The 18,931-nt window shown below is 40.2% G+C and overlaps 1 protein-coding gene across 2 annotated transcripts in view; it reads left to right on the forward strand.

Moving 5' to 3' along the window:
- AKT3 (AKT serine/threonine kinase 3) overlaps positions 1 to 18,931 on the forward strand; it is a 245,108-nt gene that overhangs the window by 24,789 nt on the left and 201,388 nt on the right. The gene's annotated exons all lie outside the window — the stretch shown is intronic.

The raw sequence follows: 18,931 nt of genomic DNA on the forward strand, positions 1-18,931 counted from the left end.
GTTTGTTCACCTGAGCGCCCCAAGGGATGACGAGATTGAACTGTTATAAACTGCTGCGAGACTGTTTCAGGCTGGACATAAGGAAGAATTCCTTTACTGTCTGAGCCCCCAAGGTCTGGAACAGCCTGCCATCAGAGGTGGTTCAAGCACCCACGTTGAACACCTTCAGGAGAAATTTGGATGCTTATCTTGTTGGGATCTTATGACCCCAGCTGACTTCCTGCCCTTTGGGCAGGGGGCTGGACTCGATGATCTTTCGAGGTCCCTTCCAGCCCTAATGTCTATGAAATCTATGAAATAAGCATCTACTCCCTACAAATATCTTAGAAAACTACTATGTATGAAATGGAAAGAATTTATAATGTGAAAATTAATTGGGAATCTCAAAAATTCTATGAGGGTTTCCATATTTGCATTATTTTCTTTTTAAGAAATCAGGAAATATTACACAAACTGTGGATGAAAGAGTTCAGATTCATTATGTTTATGTGACTTAATCTATATTAGTGCATTAAACATGACAAAGTCCCTTTTTACAAGTAATTAAAATTCTACAAATTTCATGGAATTTTTATTCTGAAAACTCAGTTTTGGCATATGCTGGAAGCAGGAATTTTTATATTCTTTGCAGTAGTGTTTTGGGTATCTGAACTATAAACTCTGCTGCCCATTTTTAAATATCTTTCATATGACTTGCTTAATGCTACAATGATTGTGGCAAACACTTCAGGAGAATGTAAATCCAACTACAAGAACTTTTTATGAGAGTTATAAAATCCCCCAAAAGCATAACTAAAAATAGTCATTAACTTTGTGATAATGTACATTTTTCAAATACTAAATTAGTAGTATGTTCAACATTATGCATTCAGAAATGATGAGCCAGACTCCAAAGGGGCATTACATGATTTTTTTTTTTAAAATCACATTTTTTTTTTTTTCATTTGCCTTCTACTTTTTTGACGTTTAGGAACAAATTTGTTTCATAGTTGGTAGGGTCGGAAGTGACCTGAGCAGATCATCCAGTCCAACCCCCTGCCATGGCAGGAAAGAGTACTGGGGTCAAATGACCCCGGCAAGGTGTACATCCAGCCTCGTCTTAAAGACTCCCATGGTAGGAGCCTGCACCACTTCTCTTGGAAGTTGGTTCCAGATCCTAGCCGCCCTGACCGTGAAGTAGCGCCTCCTGATGTCTAGTCTGAATCTACCCTCTGCCAGCTTGTGACCGTTATTTCTTGTCACTCCTGGTAGTGCTCTGGGGTCTCCCCCAATGCCTGCTGGTCCCCCCGACTAGTTTGTAACAGGCCACTGGATCCCCCCTCAGCCTTCTCTTGTGGAGGCTGAACAGGTTCAGGTCTCATAGCCTCTCCTCGTATGGCCTGCCCTGCTGTCCCCTAATCATGTGAGTGGCCCTCCTCTGGACCCTCTCCATGTTGTCCACATCCCTCCTGAAGTGCAGCGCCCAGAACTGGACGCAGTACTCCAATTGTGGCCTGACCAGTGTCGCATAGAGGGGGAGGATCACCCCCTTGGACCTGCTTGAGATGCATCTGCGGATGCACGACAAGGTACAGTTAGCCTTCCTGACCGCGTCCTCACACTGTCGGCTTTTACATTGTGTTGTCTTTGTAAGTTTGATATTCACCTTCATATATGTACATACAAATATAAACTTCTCCGTTGTTTGCACTGGGCCTCTACTTTCACAATTTGTTACTTTCCTTCCTTCATACCTTGTGGTCCCTGCTACCCCCAGTGCTCCTTCCTGCCCATGGCAGGGGGTCGGACTAGATGATTTGTTTAGGTCCCTTCTGAGTCATTGATTCTATGATTCTATACTGTCTCCTGTTTTATCCTTCTATTACCCCCCGTTCATTCTCCCAGCACACACATTTCTCCTCCTCTGCCCTCCCCTCCATGTGTTATCTTACCTCCTCTCTGTTTACAAGTGCCGGAATTCTATTTTTCTCTTCCTAGATTTTAACCTTTCACATTCTCTTCTCTCACCTTATGCTCTGTGGACTTGACTCTCACTTACCTGTAAGTGGATTGTCTAGGTTACTTTATCTGTGCTGAGAATTTGCAGAGCTTTCTGGATAAAACCATAGTCTTAGCTGGCCTGCAGTGTTTATGATGCAGATGGCAATAGTTTCCAGTGGTAGTCAGGCATGGGGGCAGGAATATGGAAACAGCCACTGCTTGTGTGGGTTTTTTGGCATGAGGAAGTTGAGGGTCTCTGAAGTAAGAGCAGAAGTGACTGCAAACAACTGTCTGGTGTGAGTAGGCAAGGAAGCTAAAACAACTAAACCAGTCAAGATCCATATTTATATACAAGAAAAAGATCAATGTTTATATACGTGTTTTGCATCATCTAGGCATCCCTTCCCCCCAAAAAACCCACAGGTAATAAACACTGTACTGTTTGGGTATGTGGGAGAGGATAGTTTTCAAAAGGCCGGTTTGGCTTCAGACCCAGTGGAAGGACTGGAAGGCTGATCATCATTATTTTTAGTGCTAGTACCTAGCTCTTAATATAACTCCTTATATTAACATCTCAAAGCACTTCACTAAAGATGCAAGTGTCATCATCCCTTCTTTTACTGATGGAGAGATCAAGGCATAGATAGGTGAAATGATTTGACCAAGAGTGTCGAGCAAGTGAGTAGGAGAAGTGGAAGTAGGGCTGAAGTTTCTTGAAATCTCAGTCCATTTATCTATTCACTGCTTAGAGGTCACCTCATTTAAACCTGCAAAGTCTATAGGGAATGTCAACCATATAGAGAAGAAGGCAGCATCTGGCTTCACTCCCACTGAAAGTAACTGAGCAACTGAGAGTTGAAGAAAATACTGTGACTCCAGTCCTTCTGTTTAGAGAAAGTGTCCTTGTTGATCACAACCATTGTGGCACAGCCCAGGGGTAGATATCATTTATAGGGTAAGCAGTTCTTAACTGCTAAGAGACCTGAAATATTTCAGAGATGACAACACTCCTCTGGTTGGTTTCAGTTTATTAAAGTTAGATAGAAACAAATGCACTTGATTGTATCCGTTAGATGGTTTGGCTCCACCACTGACTGAGTGGTCAGAACTGTCATCAGATTTAAAAAGGGCTTTCCCAGCAGTTTAGCTTAAGAAAAATATAATTTTTACTTATGTATATGACTAATCACATTGCAGCTTACATTTAGTTTGTACTATTTGAAATAGCAGAAGTTCTGAAACCACCCCCATAGGGCACATCCCCACATTCAGGGGTGTGCAATTGCAGAGGCAAAAAAACTAAAAGCAAAAGTTTGTGCTGCTACTTTTTGTCACTGTGCACACCCTGGTTTGTGGGTTTTGGTGTGGGGCAAAATGCTCCGCTTTGGGGAAATTGCTATTTCCCTGTTCCTCCCGGTGTACTGGAACTGCTGAGGCAAAACTAGAGGAGTGGAGATGCTCTGGCATCTAGAGCATCTCCTGAGAGGACTGAGCCTCTGTGTCTGCCAGCGCACACTCCTGTGGCATGTGCCTCATTGCTTTTTTTCATACCATATTTTCGCTGGGATTTCCCGGTAGTAAATTATACCCCCATGCTGTAAGTCTGTGGCACTGCAAAGAGGTTTGTGGTACTACAGATTGCATGTGCCTTCATGTCTGTATCTGCCCATAGAAGCCTAAAAATAGAAAAAGAGGCAGAAAATCTTAACAAAGGCTTTGAGGAAAGTATTGCTTACAAGTACCCTACTTTCAGCCTTTGTTTAAGGGGAAAACTTTTAGTGCTTATTGTTAGTCCAGTTTAGTAACATCCTTGGTGAATCTGAAATGAAGTTACACTTAAGTTTCATGGGGTCACACAATCTGGGCTAGTTTTGGGTAGTGGTGGACCTATATTTTTTTCAAACAGCGTAGCGGTTAACAAATTTTGCTTGAGTAGCCTGCAGTTCCCTTTCGGGCCACCAGAACTGTTTCTGGTGGTGCAGCTGTACCTATGGTCTCCGTGTGGGGCAGAGCTATACAGCAGGCATAGAAGAGAGGCTGCCTCCTTCCTTCCAAAAGCCTCTACAGTAGAAGCCTTACCTCTGTCCCCTAGATACCTCATTGCCCTACAGAAGGAGAGAGTGAATTGAGCCAAGATTCTTCAAAACAGAGCTGAGCGGCATAAAAGCAGGCCTGCTGACTGAGTTGTTATCACAAGACCTTCTGTAGGCTCAAGAACTTTTTGAGCAAATGGGTTGGTGAAATAAGGTTAGTGGGCAATGGTGGCAGGTTTGTATTGGGTTGAAAGGTTTAGTGAGATGATGAAGAGGGGATGTGTAACCGGATTGGACATCCAACCTTGTGCAGTGGGCTAGCTGCAATCAGGGAATGGAATATCAGTGTTTGGAATTTACAAAAGGGAAGTGGTATCAGAGGTTGTACCCAGAGGAAGGGGAGGGGAAGTCACTGGATACAGCTTAGAAAAAAGGGAACAGAAAGTTGTAGGAGAAAAGGACACAGTCCAGAAGTTGAGAGAGGAGAATGGGATTTATGTCAGGCGGAGGTGCCCTCTATTTTTGTGATTTTTGTATTTTTTTTTTTTTGTTTCGGTATTTATCCTGATACCTGGTTCATACATCAAGAGCTTGATGTTTCCTGTAAACAGTTTGAAAAAATAGGAAATAGGCCCGAAAGTATGATTTTAAAAGTCCGTAAAATAGGTGATGTCATGGGTCTTGATAATATTGTTGAAGTTTCCTAGTAAGCATCAACAAGGAGGCTCCATATTCATAATTGGGTATCCTGGTTTTCCCTGATTTAAAAAAAAAAATCATAAATTCTCTGATAAAAAAATTTGCAAATTCTCTGATTTAAAATGAAAGGTTCCTCACGCGCCTCCATAGCCCCCCCCCCCCAGCCCTGCTGGTGCCCATTGCCCTCCGCCCAGAGCCCCCTGTCCCCCCCAGCCGCCAGGGCTACAGGGCCAGGGACCCCCAGCTGCTGCAGGCTCAGGTGGAGGGGGGTGGCTCCCCACCACTATTTGCACTCCTGGTGGGGGCAGGAGGGACCCATTCCCCCCAGATCTGTGTGTGGGGCAGGTGTGGGACGGCTGCTGTGGGCTCAGGCTCCTGCCTTGCTGCCTTCCCTTGGGGCCTCTGCAATCCAGCACATGTGACCTGGCGCTGCAATGAACAGCAGGGATGCGTGGGGAAGCTCATTGCCACTGTGAGCTCCATACTGCTCTGGTGACGCGTCCCCTGCCAGTGCAGCAACAGTGAGGGGCGCACAACTGCGCTGCTGCCCCTGCTGCTGCCACATGTACAGGGGATGTGTTGCCAGGGCAGTGCAGAGCTTGCAGTGGCAAGCAGTTTCCCCATGTGGCCCCACTGTGCCCTGCAATACCAGGTCACACCCACTGGGTTGTGGAGACCCCAGGGGAGGACAGCAGGGAGGGGAACTCATACCCACCCCATCCTCTGTACAGATCTGGGGGCCACGGATACCCCCTGGACCTCCCGGGAGTGCTCACACTGGCGAGGAGCCAGTCCCACCATCCCACCCCCCATACAAGCTACCCATGTCCCCATCCAGCTCCTTGTTGGGGCCCTATGGCTGTGCATTGTGGCCCTGGGCCCCAAGCCCCTTGCACCGCCTGGCTCAACAGCAGTCCCAGCCCTGCCCATCTCCCTCCCGCCCTCCTTCCCTCCCTATGGGCACTTCAATCCCCTGCCACCACCACTTAACTACAAGAGCCACCTTCTTCCCGCTCCTTCCTGGTCCCCGTCAGGCTGGAACTCTGCCAGCCTGCAGTAGGCTCTTGGAGAAACCTGCAAATTTTGTAGTTTTCCCATGGGAAATGGAAAAACCAGATCCCTGTTTGTAATGTATGCTGAATATAAACAGGAACAATACAATACAATGTATTTCACTTGAAAAATTCAAAATGGTAAACCAAGGTCCAAGTTAACCCCAACTTACAGGTGAGGAAACTTCAGCCCCCAACTGGGAGATATTTCAAAGACACAATTGGCAGTAAGTGTTGCAAAGCCTTATGATTTTGAGTCTTACAGCATTTGGTGCTTGTCTTACTTAAAGTCCTCAGGACATGCAAAAAGTTTGAAAATGTGAACCATATGTATTTCAGAGGTCGCAAACCAGAAGTTAAAAAAAAAAAAGGTATTATTTTTAAGTACAGTTTAAAATATTCAAAAATAGTTATAACTAAGGTACTTTCATGATCAGTTCTGCCTTGCATCTTGGTATTTGAACAATTGGGACTTGCTGCCCAACTTGTTTAGCTTCAATGGGAATAAGGCACTTAACTGCTAGGTACATTTTAGATTTTCCTTGGGTTAGATGTGCTCTGCCCAAGTTTATACAGTAAGTCAGTGCCAGAATTTGTAATAAAACCCAACTGTTCTGATTGTGTACTGAGTGTTGACTGTTCAACAGTGCTCTCTCAGATCTAGTCTAGTAATATTTAACAAGAAAGACCGGAAGTATTTTCTTCTTGTTTACTTCTCATGCCTGTTTAGTTCTTTTTTGTGTTGAGTTATGAATGATTTGTGAATTCCATGCAGTATGAAACAAATTAATTTTTTTACTAGAAGTAGATATACATTTTTTTGGTATGTGTATTAGTTAGCATTTTCACCTTTTAAAAAAACACTTTTCTTTGCATTTGCTGCTAAAGATTTTTGCTAAAAAATTCTTCCACTGTTGATGTGTGCTGTTTGAGTGCTAAAAATATTAGGATTACCTTATGCTTTGATTTGCACTCAGCAACTTGGCAAGAGTAGCCATACATTGTTTATACAAGGTGTACTGTGAAAGAGAACAATGATAGGATGATAATTTAAAAATATTGGCTTGTTATTTAAGATGGGTGGAGAAATAAAAGCACACTTTAAAGAAACAGGATTTGAAGGATTCAATTTGATCTAGATAAAATTTGAACTTAGACAAACTTAATATGCATGTTTTTACCTACAACCACCACCACCACCAAACCAAAACCAAAATAACCTTTGGATTCTAGGACTACAAGATGATGATTGGGCTGCAGATTCATTATGTTTTTGCTTTAATCCCCATTGTGTCCTACTTTGACTACATAGACCACAGAATATTCGAGCCAGTCACTCTCACTTAAAGCTTTGATAGCTCCATTTTACCAAATGTTCAATGAAGATTATTATATAATTGTATTGATATTCCTACTATATCAGCCTTAATGGGTTAAACAAGGATGACAGTAGAATCAATCAGAATGAATGTTTTTTGATATAGAAATCTGTGTCCCATGAATCAGTTTGTGTGGGGCAACATAGCTACAGTTAAAATGGTGAAATCTTGCCAGATGTTTCACTAAAATACTCCTGTATTAAAATAAGAGTGCTTCAGGCTTTACCTTTCTGCTAAGCACCACCGTTACATTTGTGTCTTGTCCTTGACGTTGACTTAGCTTTCTTCCTTTTTATTTAGATTCAGAAGTAGCAGTTTGTGAACATCAGCAGTTTTCTTTAACTTTTCTGCTTGGACATGTTATTCAGTATGACTGCTTCTTTATCCCTGAAATTATTGCCTGTATTTACCATTCAGATAGATGGATAAAGTACTAAAGACATCTGCATGGAAGGTATCCATTAGGCCTGTGCGAAGCTTTGGGTGTTGATTTGATTTGGAGGAGATTCAGCTCAATTTGGCAGTTAAATCTCCTAAACTGAATCAAATTGAATTGGGAGACCAATAAAAAGTTCTGTATCAATTCAAAGCTCTCTACGTCGATTTGGAAAAGATTTGGAGAGCTTTGGAGATTCGGGCAGTTCCCACTTGCTGCTGCAGGGAGCTGGACCTAGACTCCATGCTGGGGGTGGGGGGGCTGTAAGAGGGGAGGGGACCATGGGAGGGACTCCCACCAGGCCCTGCCTGCTCTCCTGGCTTGCCCCCCATTGCTGCCCCACACGGCCCCAGCATCCTGGCACTGCCAGGTAGTGGGGCAATTCCCGCTGCACCCACTGTCCCACGCTGCATGGGGGGCTCTGCCACAAGCCCCCATCCCCCATCTGCTCTTGCAGCAGGGATTGCCCCCACCCTGGCAGAAGCCGGTGAATGCGGGGCTTTCACAAAAAGAAGAAAAAAAAAGTGCCGGGATTCTGGGGCCGGGTGGGCGGGAGATATGGGACCTGTTTGATTCAGCTGATTCAGTGGTGGCTGAATCTCCAAATCCGATTTGGTCGAATCAGTTCAGGACAGTGATTTGAATCATCGAATCAAATCACTGTCTCCTGAGTCGGACGAATCTGAATCCAAAGCGAATACTAGCTGCTTTGCACAGGCCTAGTATCTTTTATACTTGAAGGGATAATTCACCATTTCCTGGCTGACTCTTTACAGGGCCCAAATTGATCCCAATTAATCCCAAGTCTGCTCCTAGCACGTCAGAGCAGGCTCTCTGCACGTGTGTAGGAGCCCTTTGTCTCTTCCGTATTGATCATTCTACAGGAGAAGACAAGATTCAAACTACTGCTGGCTGGAGCGGACATTTTTCCACACTTCTGTAGGAATACTGTGGAAAATTAGAAATGCAACTCTTGTTTCATTTTAAATCTCTTTTTAAAGCTCTAAACTATTGTAAATAGACTATGGTGTGGTGATTTTACTATGGATTATTCCAAGATGTTACTGGATTTGTACCTAAACTATCGAATATTTTGACATAATCTGCACTTTGTCTTCCTTATCATGGCTGTGATAATTATCAGCCACCTCTCATTTTTATTGCTCTGCTCATGCCTCCAATTTGTTTCCATTTTTCTTAAAGAATAATGTCCAATACTGAACATGATACTCAAGCTGAGGCCTGAGTGTGTTTAATGTAGTGAAATAATTACTTATTACTGCCTTAATTAGAACTTTTTTGTTGATGTATCCCAGAATGACATTATTTTTTTTTTTTTTTTGCAAGAGCATCAGTTGTTGAATCATTTAGATTTGTTCAAAGGCAATCTACATCTAAAATTTGGATAGACTATTTAGCAAGAAAATAGTGTCCCACAGCTTGGGTTTTAAGCTAAAACATTATTTTTCTTTAGAAGTGAATTTATATTTTTTTTATGAACTTCCAGGATGATTTAGTATTATCTTTACTTTAAAAAGTTAGTAAAAGTAAGACATGGAAACATGAATTTGTAAGTATCACTAACAAGATAGATGTAGTGTAAGAGTGATTGTAGCCACAATAGTCCAGAAATTATGCGAGAGGCAAGTATTTCTTAGGATGGTATCTTTTATTGGACCAACTATGTAATTGAGATAACAGTTAGACAGGCTCTTGAATGCAAGATGCTCTTGCATTCAAAAGATTCTCTTTTATCCCAACTTCATGGTTGGTCCAATAAAAGGTAACAAGGTAAAAGAATTCAAAATGACCTTCCTTTCTTCTGCTGGACTTCCTTTCTTCTGCCCTAGTTTCTTCTGTATGGTACAGAAAAACATCTTGTTTCTGGGCTGCCGATCAACAGGGTTTTTTTAGCTTGACCAAATTCAGTTGTTAGTCAGAGGATCAGTCACACTGTAATTTTTCTCTTTTTTTAATTAATCCTTCAAACTTGTTAGTCTTTGTTTATAATGGTTTATAAAAAAAGACTTACAATATGATACGTTAATTTTATGCATTTTACCTTTTCCTGCTTGTTTCCTGGCATAGAAATATTTGGAATGTCAAGTCTGGCATGTCTTGGTTTTGCTTGAGAACTCCTGGGTATAAACAACTCCAGCACTTGATGTTAAAAAGGAATCTGAATCTTAATCAGAGGTTTACTTACAAGATACTAGAAATGAAAGGTAAATAGGCAGTGATTTAAAAAAAAAAAAAAACACCAAAAAAACCAAAACCCCGATGATTTTTAATTACTTTGATAAATAATCCCTCTTACTTTTAGTACTTAACTTGCATTTTTTGAATTCTTAATAATCGGTGTTTTCCAGCTAGCCATGATCTGAATATGGATTTAAAAAACAAACAAACAGGAAAAACAGAGAAATTTCTCTTATTTGCACCTCTATGGGCATGTGTATATACATATGGATAGACATATATGTGTGTGTGTAATATGTGTGTGTTACTCATGAATATATATACACACCTACCTACCCCTACACACTGTATTAAATATGTGAATTTTTAACGCATCATAAAAAACCCTAATTTTTCTCCTTTTTAGGTCACCTGTAATGATCATGAATATTATTTGACAGTCTGTTGAAAATACCTGTACAATGTCTTGATATTTTTCTCCCCTTGACTGAGGAACAAGAAAGGTTTGTCTCTACCGTCATGTTAGCCAGATTTGCTGAAGTCCACACTTGATTTCACCGGGATTTTTCTTTGTGAGCCAGATGTTAAGATAAAGCTTTAATGTGCAACCAGCTGCATAATCTTTCTTTTACAGTTAGTTCCTAGTTCAGATGGCTATCCTTTCTTGAAAAGAACTTTATCTTGGGTATAAGTAAGTAGTTCTATAAAATATATTAGGAAGTTGTAGAAGCGATATAACAACATTCTGAGTTTCCACTTTGCTGTTTAAAAAGATACTGTAACAAAAATCAGCTGTGTGAAACCTTGTTCCAATGTTGGTTGCTTCTGGAAGACTTGGGGAGAGAGAGAGGGTATGCTCTTCTTTTATTTTTTCAAAATGACAAAACATCACTGCAATATTACAAGATACAGTTTTTAAATGTTGTGGCCATAATGGTTCAAAGGAAAATAATTGAATAAAATTAATTCTCAATATTTTACAGAAAATGTTTTGAAATTCATGTTGCATTAAAGAAATCTCTTGAAGTAGAACCCTCACAAATCAGTGTTTCATTATCAGGTGCATCCAGAGCAGTGGAATTCCTAAGTAAAAGAAATGAATGGCTATAAGAACAAATTGGGTAGGCTGTTGTTCTTTTTATTCCAAAACACTTTAGAAATTTCAGGGTTTTTTTTCCTTTTTAAACATTGTGTTGAATAATAAAGTTGTTGACATGAAAAAGGTTTTATTTAGGATTTTTTGGGGTTTTTTAATAAATGAAATACTGACCCAGTTTACTAAAAAATGTTATGCTGTGCTACACTGCTTTTCTTTCAGGTGTGTAATATGGAAAATTAATTTCAAATAAATATATTGACTTTCTTGGATGAGTGTTTGTGAAGTAAGCCTCACAAATAGTGTGTGAGACCTTTTTCCTTTGGAAAGCCTTAGGTGACAACCATAGGTTTCTTTTGTTGAAAAATCAGACACTTGCAGCTGATCTTTCTCTACTTGTGACCTTTTCATGGACTGGAAGTAAGAGGTCTTATATGTTGTAGGATTTCCAAGACATATTTCAAATTGGGAATGTTGCTTTGGTGAGAGGTTGAATCAGTATATTTTAGCTAGTGTTTACAAGGAAGGTTATAATGTATCTTTATTTAATAATTCATATTTTTATACAGTACATTTTAAAAGAAAAATATTAATTTGAAAGAAAAATACAGTGGTTTAAAATAAACAACAACATTGGCTGCATAACACAACAGTCAGATGTTAAAGCTTCTTATGATTAGAGTCCTTTTCCCACTTCCTGTAGATATTAGAAACAATTGAAATTGTTTTTGATTTAGGGGAGAGGGGAGGATATGTTGTGTGCCTGTGTATGCATGCATGAAGGGAACTTATATGTATCAAGTTATCACAACTAACAGTCTTTCATTTTATTGTAACTTGGTAGTTGGGTAGAAGGAGTTCTAATCTTTATTTATTTGCATTTTATCTTAGAAAAGATGTAGTGTATGTAACATGCACACACACACACACACACACTTTTATTTATGTTACTGAGTAACGTAAGAGCTGTGGGGAAATTTTAATTTTTACTGAGTAACTTGTAAGAGCTTTGTCAGCCATCTATGTTGCTGGAAAGCATGGCAGGAAGCACCTGGTTTCACAAACACCCATAATACAGAATGATCATTTGGAATGCAAAGTCCAACCAACCAAATCTTTTACTACTCTCCTTTAATGAATGTGTCAACTGTTCCACAAGTAGTAACATCTTTTTCACTTCAGCTAAGTCTGTTGGCATGTTCAGGCATTTACTCTCCCAGCAGGAACTCTTCTGGGAGTGATTTAACCCTAGTTGTTCCTAGGTTAATTTTCTTTTGGTGCAGCCATTATACTCTGAATAATAATGCCTGTACATGTCTACACTTGTGGTTTTTCCTGGAAAAGTAAGAACTCTTTCAAGAGAAACTGAATGTATGAGGCCACTGATGTCTCACTGTTTTTTTAATAAGTTAAAATGCAGAAGCTGTTGAACTCATTGTGAATCACCTTACTATTTAGTTATCATTTACTGAGCTTAAAAGGGCTTTCATTTTTACTCTCAAGTATTTATGAATAAGAGTTGATGTTGTGGATGTCACAGATTTTGTTAACATAGTTATTTTTGTGTAACTGGAAATGGTATTGCAGATGTTAGTTCTGGAATGCAAAATCACGCCACTTTTGGAATAACATCTTTTGCCCTGACTAGTGCAGTTAGGCTGAAATTATTATGAAGAGAAGAACTTAGACACAGTGTTCTTTGTTGCTCTTGAGTGTTGCTGCTTTTATAGCTTTATCTAGGTCTTTTGCATTAATTTTTTTTCACTTGTAAGGCCATTATCTACCTTTCACCTTAAAAACCTAAAGAAATCTGATATTGTCTCACTCTGTGGGATTATCCATTACAATTTCCTGAAGTCTAGGTATAAAATCATCCATGAAGTTCCAGAATAGATCTTTCATCTTCGGACACCCTTAAGATACTGATATTCGTGCAGAAGGTTTTTGTTACTGTGATCCTAAAGTCTTCTGTCCCAACTTAGATTTGCCTTGGGATATTTTAGAAATTGTAGAAATATCAGATCAACAAGCTAAGGGTTTAGATTCATAGACTCATAGATAGTAAGGCTGGAAGGGACCTCAGAAGAGCGTTGGATCCAGCCCCCCCCCTGCACTAGGCAGAAAAGACAACTGGGGGGCAGGTGACCACAGCGACTGTCCAGTTTCCTCTTGAAGATTTTCCAGGGTAAGCGATTGCACCACCTCCACAGTCTGGACACCCTAACTGTGAAGAAGTTTTTTCTAATGTTGAGCCAGAAAGAGTCTTCCAGGAGTTTGTGGCCATTACTCCTGGTTTTCCCCATGGCAGTCTTGGTTAGCAGTTGTTCTCCAAGCCCTTGATGTATTCCCCTGATATAGTGGTAAGCTGCTACCAAGTCCCCTCTCAGCCTTCTCTTTTTTAGGCTGAAGAGTCCCAGGTCCCTTAACCTTTTTACATATGGCTTGCTGTACAAGTCTGTAATCAGACAGGTGGCTCTTCTCTGGACTCTCTCAAACTTTTCCACATCCTCCTTGTTAAAGTGCAGTGCCCAGAACTGGACTCTGTACTCCAGCTGCGGTCTCAAGCAGAAGCTTTGAAGCAAAAGTTTTTAGATGATTTATTTGAAACATCAGTGCATTTTGGTGATATATAGATTCATTTATATCCTCCTTTAACACCCTAAATGCTTTCTTTTGATGCCTCAAGTTTTTTCCTGCTTCAGGATTTCTTAATATAAGATGTAATTGTTTGATTTATTTTTTTCCTATTTTTTGGATACATTTATGAAAGGGATTATATGATGTGGCACATGATAACATGAAACTGAACCAGATGACCCAAGGAAACCTTTCCAGTCCTGTGTTTTTCTTGCGCTAGTCCCACTTCAGACAAATAGTATCCAAATACTGTACTAGAGGAGATGTCTTTAAGTGTCTCCCTTTTCATCTGTCCATTTTCTTTGCCAACAAAATATAAATTCAAAGATTCCAGGGCATCTGGTATGTCATCCTCCATAAGTGCTGTCTAGTATGATGTGATCTTAAACATGGTTGAAAACTAGAAGTGTTTTCATATATATATCCTGAATGTTTTAACCGACCATCTCCCTTGTTTGGAAACCTCTAGGCAGCCTTCCCTACTAGGCAATTTTTCTGTTAAGGGTTTAAAGAAGGCTGCTTTTTGTGTGTTTGTGAAATAACCATTTAAGGTCTTATTTGTTGAGAATGATGGTACACTATGCACTAGCAAATGATTAGATGAGATTGTAGTTTTCCGTGATAAAATAAATGCAAAATTCTCAGATAAAACATAAAAATCCATGTTTTCCTCTAGTGATCCCCCAGAATGCTGATCATCCAAGGAGCCCTGGTGGTGGCCTCACCCATTGTCACTGATTGACTGACCCCTCAGGTGGCCCTGCCCCTTGCTGCTGATTGGTGGAGAGGGGTGGGGATCACATGACAGGCAACCCTCTTGGCCAGTCAGTGGTGGAGGGAGGAGGGGGAGGCTGCCATTTTGGTTGCTTCCTCTGTGTGCCAGCAGCTTCGCCCCCACCAGCAGGCTGCTGGCTCCCACGGGGGACCCAGTGAGAACTGCTGGCTCCTATTGCCAGCATCTTACTTTCAGTAAGTCCTGTGTCCTGTTTCTCCCCTGCTTCAATTCTAAAGTAAGTGAGAGTTGATCAAGATTTAATCCCATAAATCTAGTATTTCTTCTAGCCTGGATATAGCCTTTACTAGACATGTTTTCTAGCAGACTAAATTATAAGGAACTTAAAGGGCGAGTAGAGTCTTATCCTGGGAGTTGTCCAATAGAACCTCCTTTGTCAATATGATTTTCTCACAAATTATTTCTTTCACTACAGGCAGTACTCGGACATAGAACACAATTGGTTCCTGAAAAACCGGTCTTAAGGCGAAACGCTGTAACTTGGAACCAATTTTCTCACAAGAAACAATGTTATAAATTGGGGATTGGTTCCTGAACCAAGGCCCGATACCCTACTTTCACCCCAAATACCCCAGAATTTTGTACTTGATCAATCATAGATGAGTCCTATATCTACATTAATGTATTTATATTGTAAATAGCAATCATATTTATTTGGCAGCAATTCTTTGAGGTGATTTTGAGGAACTTTTTGAAGGGTTCTTGGCTGGAGTCTTCTCAGGAGTCTTGGCTGCAGGTTTTTCTGGAATCTTGTCTGCTTTCTGAAAGAAAGTGCCCAATGAAGTTTGAACAGATGTTCTCCAGGGGAGTGGATGACACAGCGAGCTTGTTTGCTGGTGTGCCATCACATTGGATCAAGTGTTGTAAAGTTGAAACTGACATCATAAAGTTGAAACAGGGTGTCAATTTATAAACGTTGTAAGTGCAAAATGTTGTAACTTGAAACATTGTAAGTCGAGGACTGTCTGTATTTCTATCCTAAATTTCTACAGTTTCAGCTGTTGGATGTGTAGAGGAATGGATTTGACCCTACCAGGCAACAAAGAGATCCTGTTACCAAGAATTCTCGGAATTTTCTCTGTACCTGTCAGCTGATGATAAAAATTTGTGGTTGTGTGTAGCTTTTATCACTGATAGCTTAATGTGTCAAGTTTAGAAATAGCTGTGTAACAGTAAACATCTATTCCTGATAGGGCTTTTTTTTTAGCTGCTGCTCCTTTTACTATTTTTTCTGTGCCTGTTGATAAGTGTCTGTCTTGAGTTGGGAGTCATTTGGAGATTTTAGCCTTATAATAGTGCTAACTTAAAATTTAAGTATTTAGTCTTATTTTTCTGTGAAATTTATTGTACATTGTTTGTGCTGACCGATTTTACCCAAGTTTGCATCTCAGTTCATCCTAACCTCTTCTGATACATACTTCAGTTGTGACATGGCATTTCACACTCCTTTTGTAGCTTTAGACTCACAATCACCTACTTATTAAGCAAATTGGGTGTTTTAATGTGGTGCTACAAGTGCTCATTAAAGCCACTTTTCCAACAGCTGATCATTATTTCTCCCATTTCTAGTTCTTTAAATGGTTTTCTTTGAGAAGGCAAAGCAATCGGAGATTTTTATTTCAGTTGTTGACTGTTATCCTGTTCTCTAGTTCAGCTCTCTCTCAGACCAATGCTTCATTACATCCAGTTCATAACACAGAGTATAATCCAAATAGTCAGTTCCCTTTTCCCTTTCTGTCGTGATGGCACCTAGAAGTTTATTTTCAATTGTTGTAAATCAGCTGGCAAAAGTTGTGTCTAAATTGTTCTTATCTGATAAGCAAGGCATCCAACTTTCTTCTGTTGTTTGGCAGCTACATAAACCCTTCAAATTCTACTTTGCCCAGATGGATTGAATGATCCCATAGTTCAGGCCTGTAAATCAGCAATCCGAAACCTCCTTTTGAATATTGAGGCTTCTTAGAGAAATATGCCACATGTTAGTTGTAGAAACTGTGTGTTTTAGGAGTAAATACTCTGGGATGTTACTTGATATTGATATTTTTCTCCTCTAAACATTTCAGAATTAAATCACTGTCTGCTTAGAATGCAGATGACACAACTTTAGTATGCTTTTAGTTGAACTTAGGGTGACTGCTTGTCTTGGGTTGTAATACATTTTATCTCTTTAGTGTATGTATGTCTGTGTGTGTGCACATGCATAAGTACATGTACACGTGTGTATAATAAAAAAAGAATTACTATTTTTCAGAAGCGATATTTTGAGCTTAAAGCCAACTGAGCAGTCCTTAATGTGTTTTTATAGTTCAGATCTTGTTTATAACAAGCATGTGTACCAGTTTAAATTAATTAAAAAAAAAGACCTAGTTAAACCTGTGCAAAATCCTAATTATAAATATTATTTAAACAAATTAAACCCTACTTTAAATCATTTTGCCTTGCAGCTGTAAGTTTTTTGGTGTTTCCTTAACTTCTGATTTTGGCAGGTGTGGTTTGTTCAGCAAACATACCCTTCAGAGCAGCTTTTACTTTATTTCCCTTCTGTCAAAGAAGCAGCAGCAAGACATCTTCCCTTATTGGACATAAATACCAATGAAATAGGCCATTTATCCACATCTGTGGATGTTTATTAGGGGGAAATCATATAAAGGTAATTATAATATCTTGTCTGAGAAATAAGAATGCCAAGAATCTTAAGTGGCTTGATACAAATACATGGATCTTAACTAAAACGTTATGGCATTCAGTAACATGCAAATAATCTTTATCATGTGATGAGTAACTTCAGTATAACATTACCATAAAATACAGCTTGGTGGCCTAACCATCTTAGAGACTTATTTTAAAACAGTGTTTTATGGATGCAACACACCTGATTATTGAGGACAAAAATAAGTTGAATTAATAATTGGGGGTAAAACTAAAGCTATGAAGTTCTTTAAAGAACAATAAATTTGCTAATATACATGTTTGAAAAGTTTACTGTTAAGTGCAAAGGATTAAGGGCCACTTTTGAAATGTAAGGTTTAAAATTAAGCATCTAAAGTTGCATTTATGCACCTGAAGTTTGTTCTAGATACCTAAATATGGCATAGATGCCAAATGATAAATTCCCTGGTATTTGAATGTGTGTGCCAAAACTTTGTAGCAAGTATATGGACATTATGTGAATGGAAATAAATATTAATTTGAATGCTGGTAGTGAGCTTGACTCTTTTGTCTTGCAGGTTTGAGGGCCTGTAACCACTTTAACTAATACGTTTCATTTCCTATCTTGCACATTCTCCTTCCACCTTGTCACATCCTCACATATCCCTTCCAGACCTGTTTTTATGTTACCTTCCCATTGTTATTTTGGTCTGTCTCAAGGTCTGATACCCTCCAACTCAGCTTCTAAGAAAATGGCATATAGAAAAGTGAATATGACAGAGTTAAAGCTGTGAGACTTAAAAGTGAATCATTTAATTATACAGAAGGTTGTACTCAGTACTGAGTCAAGTCCAAGGTGAGTCGTTCCTCCCCGCCCCCAATTCAACGCAGGGGAAAAAAGCCTCTTGGCTTGGATTCAAGTACAGGGGTCATAGAATCATAGAAGTAGGGTCAGAAGGGACCTTGTAGATCTTCAAGTCCGACCCCCCCTGCCTGGGCAGGAGAAAAACTGGGCTCAAATGACTCCAGCCAGGTAGGCATCAAGCCTCTTCTTAAAGACCCCCAGGGTAGGAGCCAGACCCTCAGGGAAAAGCCAAAAGCAAGTGGCTTCTGTGGCCCTGGCTCTGGCGCTGACCTGGCTTGTGGTCAGAGTCAGAGCCACAGCTGCTGCCCCCATGTTGTCTCTGCCCCCTGTGCCTTCTGCCTCCCTTCCTTACCCCTTGACTGAGGGTAAGTGGGTGTTAAAGGTAGGGTGCAGGCACTGTGGGGTGGGGGCAAATGGGAGGGAGTGTAGGCATGAGAGAGGCGAGTGCAGAGGGTTCAGGCATCGTCGGAGGGCACAGAAGCTGCAGGGGGACACAGATGGCAACTAGGGCTCTAAGAGGTGGGGTGCAGGTATGGGTGGGTGATACGTAGGGGGCAAGGGTTGGGTTTCTTGGCTCTCCTGTCATCTGCCACACCACCCCATACCTCTCTGCCATTGCTTTCCCTGCTGCAGCAGGGAGGGGGTTGGAGTTGTGAATTTTAAGATGACCTTCCAAAGATTAGTTTGTGCACATGGACGATTATAACAAATTTATTATTTTCCATGTATGCAATCTAATTACTAAGGGAGGTTGTTGTCGTAAATGTGAAGTCTAGGATTCAGGTGAATATGGTACATGGGATGTGTTACTTCTGTTTCTCTTTCTTAATTAGATTATTCTTGTTTAGCTAGACATAGAGTTGAGATAAAAATTCACATTATATCATATTTCTAACATGCATTGATAAAGATTGGTTTTTAATTTAATTTTGGTGGCTTTTTGTTAAAGAAAGTAATAGAAAACCAAATCACGGCCTTGATTAAGGGAATGACAGTAGCAACAGTGCAGATTCCTGTTAACTTCATCAAAGCTTTGTATGAGTGTGTGAGTGCATCCCATTCACTGTTAACTGCAGTTAAATGAATGTATCCCTGCATAAGTGGATCCCTGCA

Source organism: Crocodylus porosus, unplaced genomic scaffold (assembly GCF_001723895.1).
Source record: "Crocodylus porosus isolate Cpor-Errol unplaced genomic scaffold, CroPor_comp1, whole genome shotgun sequence".
Classification (NCBI taxonomy): Eukaryota; Metazoa; Chordata; order Crocodylia; family Crocodylidae; genus Crocodylus; species Crocodylus porosus.